Source organism: Sceloporus occidentalis, unplaced genomic scaffold (genome assembly GCF_023333645.1).
Source record: "Sceloporus occidentalis isolate IW3139 unplaced genomic scaffold, rSceOcc1.0.p SCAF_110, whole genome shotgun sequence".
Lineage (NCBI taxonomy): Eukaryota > Metazoa > Chordata > Lepidosauria > Squamata > Phrynosomatidae > Sceloporus > Sceloporus occidentalis.
In genome coordinates, this window is record NW_028317090.1 from 1,353,766 (window position 1) to 1,362,377 (window position 8,612).

An 8,612-nucleotide genomic window follows, 5' to 3' on the forward strand; every position below is an offset into this window, starting at 1 on the left:
GAAAGACTATGGATCGCCCTCTGCTACTCAAAAATCCTCTCCAGCATATCTTAAATTGAGTTCCACCACGTACTAACATCTTGTCATAGACAGCGTATGGGAAGATCTGCCTTCTCTTGCTCCTCCCTCAAAAGCTGGCTAGCCTTAACACAGTGGTGGAAGTGCACAGCAATCTTGCTGCAGTGTAACAGAACTATCTACTAAATGTTGCTTCCGGCAGTGCTGACTTGACTATAAGATGGATGGTGCATACTGCACAGCACACACCAACAATACTACCATTTTGCAGTGCTTTAACCACGCCTTTTCAGTAGTAGCCTCAGTGCTACCCTTAAACGTCAAAGCTGGTTCTTGTTTCTGTTTTCTGTAGAAAACCCTAATGCTGGCGGGCCTTGCATCACTACTATTATCTGCTATTAGTGCCTTCCCTTTATTGGATGTGTCATTAATAAATATATTAAAACGAATAGGACCCAAAACTGACCCCTGTGGTACCCCACTAGCAACAGTCACCCACTCAGAGTATGTACCATTAATAACCACCCTCTGTTTCCTATCACTGAGCCAGTTACTTACCCACATACACACATTCTCCCCCAGCCCAAGCATTCTCATATTATGTACCAGCCTTTTATGTGGCACCGTATCAAATGCTTTGGAAAAATCAAGATATACGACATCCAGCGATTCACCCCGATCCAGTCTTGAGCTCACCTCCTCATAAAAGCTGATCAGGTTAGTTTGACAGGACCGATCCCTTGTAAACCCATGCTGATATGGAGTCATACATTTATTTTCATTGAGATACTCCAAAATAGCATCTCTTAGGAAACCCTCAAACAGTTTACACACAACAGAAGTTAAACTAACAGGCCTATAATTCCCCGGGTCACTTTTTGTCCCCTTTTTGAATATTGGCACAACATTTGCTATGCGTCAGTCCTGGGGAACAGACCCTGTCACTATAGAGTCCTTGAATATTAGCAATAGGGGTCTGTCTATTACATTACTTAACTCCCTTAGAACGCGGGGGTGAATGCCATCTGGACCTGGTGATTTGTCTATTTTGATTTTTTTTAGGCGGCACTGCACTTCTTCCTGCGTTAGACAGGCGACATGTACTGAGGCATTTATCTCATCCTGCTGTATATTACCTGGCATTTCATTTTCCTCTGTGAATACAGCAGAGAAGAATATATTTAATAGATTAGCTTTTTCCTGATCCCCATCTATAACTTCTCCCTCATTACTTTTTAAGGGGCCAACGCTTTCATTTTTAACCTTTTTACTATTTATATAGTTAAAGAACATTTTGGGGTTTGTTTTACTCTCTTTGGCAATGAGTCTTTCTGTCTCCAATTTTGCTGCTTTTATCTGATTTTTACATATTTTATTTTTTTCCCGATAGCTTTTTAGTGCTTCCTCACTGCCTTCCTGTTTTAGTAGCTTAAATGCCTTTTTTTTGCCATTTATTGCCCCCTTTACATTTTTATTTATCCACATTGGTTTTCTCTTGTTCCTGACTCTTTTATTCCCATACGGTATGTACCTTTCACAGTGAGAATTTAAGATATTCTTAAAAATCTCCCATTGAGTGTCTGTACTCTTGTTTTTGAGGACATTTTCCCAATTTACAGTGTTAAGGGCTTCTCTTAGTTGATCAAACTTTGCCCTCCTAAAGTTCATAGTTCTTGTGGCTCCTAAGAGTTCCCTTATTGAAGGACAAGTTATAATGCATCATATTGTGATCACTATTTCCTAGATGTCCCCTGACCTGCACATTAGTTACTCTGTCAGGTCTGTTGGTTAATATTAAGTCCAGTAGGGCGCCCCCTCTGGTCAGGTCCTGTACCATTTGGGACAGATAATTATCCTTACTTATAGTCAGAAACCGGTTTCCTTTATGAGATTCACAGGTCTCGCTTTCCCAGTTTATGTCGGGATAGTTAAAGTCCCCCATAATAACCACCTCATTGTGATTAGCTGCCTTGTTTATTTGCTTTAATAATTGATCTTCTGCTGCTTCCATTATATTTGGTGGCTTATAGCAAACCCCGATCAGTATTTTATTATTTTTCTTTCCATATATTTCTACCCATAATGACTCCACATTATCATTTCCCTCACATATATTCTCCCGCAGTGTGGCCTTTAGGCTGGACTTTACATAAAGGCAAACTCCTCCCCCTTTTCGTTTTTTCCGATCCTTCCTGAATAGACTATACCCCTGTATGTTAACCGCCCAGTCATAGCTATCATCCAACCATGTCTCTGTTATACCCACTATGTCATAATTTTCTTCAGACATTATTAACTCCAGTTCGTCAGTTTTATTGGTCAGACTTCTGGCATTAGTAAGCATACAAATTAGAGGTGTATGGTTTTTTTCCCTATGAAGCCTATCCCTATTAACTATTCTAACCCCTCCCTCCGCTCCACCCCCAGGTACATTTGTAAGCCCCAGTTCTCTATCTACACTATCTTCCCCTTCTATATTGTAGTTTCCCTCCCCCCCTTTCCCTAGTTTAAACACTCCTCCACCCTTCTGACCATCTTCTCCCCAAGCACAGCTGCACCCTCCCCATTGAGGTGCAGCCCGTCCTACCGTAGAGCCTGTATCCGACAGAGAAGTCGGCCCAGTTCTCCATGAACCCAAACCCCTCCTTCCTACACCAGCTTCTGAGCCACTTGTTTAGCTCCCTAATCTCCCGCTGCCTCTCTGGTGTGGCACGTGGTACAGGTAATATTTCAGAAAATACTACCTTGGAGGTCCTTGCCTTAAGCTTGCTACCTAAGTCCCTGAAATCATTTTTAAGGACACTCTGCCTCCCTCTCACTTTGTCATTGGTGCCAATGTGCACCATGACTGCTGGGTCTTCTCCAGCCCCTCCCAGTAATCTGTCAACCCGATCCGCGATGTGCCGAACTCGAGCGCCAGGCAGACAACACACTGTTCGGCGATCCCGGTCTTTGTGACAGATCGCCCTGTCTGTCCCCCTAATAATTGAGTCCCCCACTACCAGCACCTGTCTGGCCTGCCCTGCGCTCCTCCTTCCCTCCTTACTGGAGCAGACACCCCTCTGGTGGTCAGAGGCAGTGACTTGCTGCAGTACTGCTAACTCTGAACTAACATCCCCCTCATCTGCCAACCGGGCAAACTTGTTGGGGTGTGCTAGATCAGGACTAGCCTCCCTGGCGCTTTTCCCCCTACCCCGCCTTCTAACTGTAACCCAGCTAGCTGCCTGACTGTCCTGTACCTCCATCCCACTATCCTCCCCCACCTCTACCTGCGAGAGAGCTTGCTCAGTGAGCAGCAGACTCCTCTCCAAGTTGTCAATAGATCTCAGTGTTGCCAGTTGCTCCTCTAGACTCAGGATTTGTGCTTCCAAATGAGCAACCCGCACACATCTCGCACAGCAATATGCACCCTCGAAGCGCGGCTCAAGGATTGCATACATTGAGCAAGATGTACACCTGACCGCATTGTCAAACATGGAGGACATCTTGGCAATGGGGATAGCTCAAATAACTGGCAAAACCAGACAGTAAGGCACAAAATATATATAAATATATTATATGCAATCACAAGGATTTATACTTTACCCTCCTTCTTGCTTTTTAACTCCTTTTTGCTTTTTAACTCCTTCTTTGCTTGTAACTCCTCACTTAGAGATGTCACTTAGGAGATTCGCCCCAGCTCAGGATTCGCTTGTGTGTCCAAGCTAAATGCAACTGCAAAAGCCAAGCAGAACTCACAGAGAAGGTTACTTAATTAGCAACACACCTGAAATAGCCCTTACCCTTTTTTTTTTTTTGCTTTTTTCAACAAAACTTTACACTGAACACAACACAAACAAACACAGTGCTCCTCCTTGCAATAGTAATGAATATACTCTCCTTCTTTGCTTGTAACTCCTCACTTAGAGATGTCACTTAGGAGATTCGCCCCAGCTCAGGATTCGCTTGTGTGTCCAAGCTAAATGCAACATTAGAAATGTTATTTTAGGATGTGTGGACTGTGTGGGTTTTTTTTGTTTTTTTTTAAAGTAGGAGAAGTTGTTTAAATGTATTTAAGAATTAGATACAAACAACAAAAAACAGGAATGAAAAAAGGAAAACAAAAGAATTTAGAGGAAAATTCTATTGTGCTGTCATGTGCAGTCTGCCAAAAAGTGTTCTCTGTGAAACTACTGCAGTGCAAACAGAGACGCAGGCTATCCAACAATTTACACAGGATAGCAAGGTGCATCGTCCTTCAGTAAGTAAGTTAACCTTAAAAAATTTTTGGAGGGGCTAATCCTGTACACAGTAACCCTAACCATGTAAAATACAACATAGGCCTGGCCTAATAGGCACTCAAGGCCAGGCAGGAGGCCTGCAGAGGTGAGCAAACAAGCCCAGGCAGTTGGCCTGGCAGAATAGGCAGGTGGCCTGGCAGAATAGGCAGGCAGCCTGGGGAAATACGCAGGCAAGCGGCCTGGAGAAATGGGCAGGCAAGCCCAAGTAGGTGGCCTCGCATAATAAGCAGGCCAAGGCAGGAGAACTGCAGAGTTAGACAGGCAAGCCCAGGCAGGAGGCTGGCAAGGCATAGGTAGGAAGGCCATAACATGGGCCAGAGTGGAAACGGGTCCAGCATACAGTAAGTAATCAGCCCACCCAAGGGCTGTAAGGCTCTAGAGATCCCAAGGATCCTGCCCCATCACCAGGTAGTTGATTGATACTCCCAAGGACCGAAGTAGGGCCGCACACAAGGCTCCCCAAACCAACCCAGATAGGTGACAGAGCCTAGGAATAGAGTTCCTCCATGTAATAAAGATGGTGAAAAAAAACCCTTTATTTTTTATTTGAAAAGTCTTTTACTCATCTAAGAAAGCTAAACAGATTACACTATTTGTCCCAAGTTTAGAAATACCCAATGTTTGTGGGGGTTTTTTTGCAAGTAATTGAAAAATAAGTACAAGTAGCGTTTTGCAAGTTCAAAACCATTTTTTTTTTTCAAACCTGGTCATCCTGCACCAATGTCCTATTTGGGACTTCTTTAATGCCGACAATTTCAATTTACCCCAATCAATCCATATATTTTTGAAAACTAGACACCCCAGGGTATTTCAAAATACTAGTATTTTAACACTTTACATGCACTAATTCTACCACCAGCCTTTGTCAAAATTTGTTGTACTTTTTAGTTTTTTTCCCCACACGCATTGTACTTGAGGTATAAATTTATTTACACCCCAATGTGTTCTGCAACATCTCCTGAGTACAGAGAAACAACCCATAAATAGGTTTGTCAGGTTGTTTGAGGTTAAAAGGCCACATTTGGGACATGCAAAATCCTAGGACAGCACAGAAGGTAAATGCATCTGCATATTACTGTATGCACTCCACTGCAATGTCATCCACTGGAATCTTGGGTGGAATGCAGTCACACAGTCGCCATCCTACCCCAAGTGGAGCATTCCTTGTTTTTTGTTACTAAATGTTTATTGATCTTCTTGAGATTACAATAAACAAGTAGCAAAACCAGAAATAAATAAGGCAAAACAGATTCCAATCACATTGTTAACTCCTTAGCGACCAATGACATGCCTGGCATGTTATCCTTTGCGGTCCTGTCGTCATGTATCCGACAGAATATTTTACCGCTTGTGGTACAATTAAGTATTTCCTAGTGACCACTAGATGTCGATATTATAACCCCTTGGCTGCTAAGCCATTTCCCACCTGGGTGCTAAACTGGTTTTCGGCATTTTGGTGCATCTCACGTTTTAAACGCCTTTAGACGTAAATTTCTTGGGAATAAACTATATGGTTTTTTCAGCACAGCCAGCAGATTCCAAATATACCATATTATGTGTATGTCTCATTAGGTTTGTAAAATAAAGCCAAAAATGGGAAAAAAGTGTATTTTTTCACTTCTGACTCAATAAAAACTAGTTTGTAATTTTATTTTTCTAAACTCTAATATCAAATCCTGTGTTGCTAAATATTTGTAGTAGGTAACCGGTCTAAAATAAACAGAAATTGAGAACAGTAGACTGTGTTTTTTCTAATATTTTATTGCTAAAAGTTCAATTTACTAGACTATCACAAAAGTCATCTGTAAATCTAATGTATGGCTGCCGTCAATTAAACAGCTCTAGCTTTCTGGGATGTTAAAATATGTCAACAAAACTATGTATTTTTAAAAACTACACCCCCAGCTGCAGCAAATTAAGTCTTATTTGTTTTTGTATCACAAATCTGACGTGCACAACAAATAAGTGAATATCACACTTATAAATTTTTTTCATTAAAAGCGACAAGTTCATTTATGTCTTGCGCACTCCAGTCTTGTGCTACTAATTCATGCAGCCCCTTATTTGATGTGCCAAGAGGTGTAGTTTCTGCAAATGTATACTTTATGTACAATAATTTAACTTTCCAGCTGTCTAGAGCTGTCTAATTGCAGGCATCACCCCTAAATGTTTTAACAATATTTTCAAATCTGCCATATCTGAAGTTGAAGTGGTCTAGACATCTGGGAAGTTAAATTAGGGTATATAAAGTACACATTTTAAGAAACTACACCCCTTGAAGCTTCAAATGAGGGGATACATGTATTTCTAGGACAAAAGTTGAGTGCACGAATAATGATCGAATATGTCGCTTTGGCTAGAAAATATGTTTTTTCTAACCATAGCGACATGTTGATTTGTGTCTTGTGCACTCCAAGTTTGTACTAGAAACACATGCAGACCCTCATTTGATGCGCCAAGGGGTGTAGTTTTTGCAAACATGTACTTTTTGTGCCATAATTTAACTTCCTATGTGAGCAGTAATGCCACGTCAAGGCTTCAACCCTAATTACTGACCATTCACACGCCTTTCATATCTCTATTCACTCGCAGAAGCATACACCATACTTTCCATACATTCACTCACAGAACCACACACCATTCTTTCCCTTTACAATCCCAAAGAAATTATGGTAAAGGGAGAAAACAAAAATCACTTTTACAGCAAAAATAAGTTTTGCAGTAAAAATGCAAGGAGCTCCAGGGATGAGATGGTTACTCACCTACTAAACAGGCTAAATGGCTGATTTTAATATTTGCAGTTCATTTATAGTTCATCAGGATTAAAAAAATTGCCTCCCTTTACCATTGGCTAAATTTAACCCCATGATCAAAGGGATCATGGGATTAAAATTTAGTATCGGCCATTTTTAAAAAGGGAATGTGACTTTTCATAGCTATATGATCACTGTGGTAACATTGGCTACCACAGTGATCATTTAGCTAGAATACTTAAACTTTTTATTTTATTTTAAAGTTAAACTAGTTTATGTTTAGATAATTTAATTTGGGGGTCTCTAGGCAACTTTATTTATCTGCCTTTAGAGACCCCCAAATCATTTTTTTTACATTTTTAACGTAATATTTTTTTTATTCTTTTTTTAAAAACCTTATATCGTTGGAAAGGTGAGGCGATTACCTTGAGGCATCTAAGCAGCATGCCCCCATACCTCTTTAACTGACAATTGTCAGTTAATAAATTTGCGCGGTGACATCATCGCGCGTGATGTCACCGGGAGGATCGGGTGGCCCCAGTGATGCCCTTCAGTGTGAGGGGGAGATCGCCGGGGTAGGTGGTGATGGAGGTCCACAGATCTCCATCAAGGTAGGGTAGTGCTAGCGACAGCATGGTGCCGTCGTTACCACCTGACTGGGACTGCTAGCGACGGCACCATGCCGTTTTTAGCAGTCAAGGGGATAAGGCAGAATTTGCTATATGATTAAGAAAAGTTTCATACAATGAAAAAATATTGAGACTAACATAATATATTGCTTTGTAGTTTCAAAGAAACCTACCCCACTGTGACTGCTCCGGAGTCACAAGTGCCACTGCAAGACATTTTGCCTCTCACTAGATGACGGTGTCCTTTAAAAAAATACGTTTCTCTCTGCGCTCCTCCTGCAGATTGAATACAGGTACTGTATTCAACCATGCAAGTCAATGGAGCCCAACTTTCTAATCACAATGTGATTAGTAAAATAAAAAAAAAAAAAAATAGCTAAAAAAAATTTATAAAGATGTTCCAAACCTGTCCCAGGTTTTTTAATTAACTTTTGTAAATGCGTAAAAGATTTTTCAACTAAAAGTGAGAAAAAGTGCTTTTTTAAAAAAAAATTCATCATTTTTTTTTCTAATAGGAAATTAGATGATATGATAAAAAAATGGTATCTGAAAAAAGCCCTTCTTGTCCTGAACACAATATAACTTGTGTGGGTACACTAAACAGGAGAATAGAGAATTATAGCTAAACATGAGGATCGCAAAAGTGTTAAAACTGCCTTGGTCACAAAGGGTACAAAAAATAGCCTGGTCCTTAAGGAGTTAAATGATACAAGGTTCACAAATTTTAGAGGACATTTTAATACTTGGCTATTAAATTATACAGTGTTGTTCCTTCACAATTAGTGTTTTTTCACTTTTTAAGCAGAACCAAACAATTTTTCCCACCAACAAATACCATGACTGCACAAAATGCTTGGTAGACAACAAAATTACTTAGCTTTATATCAGTAGCTGAAAACTACTCAAAAATGTTTGTGCCCCTACTAAAATAT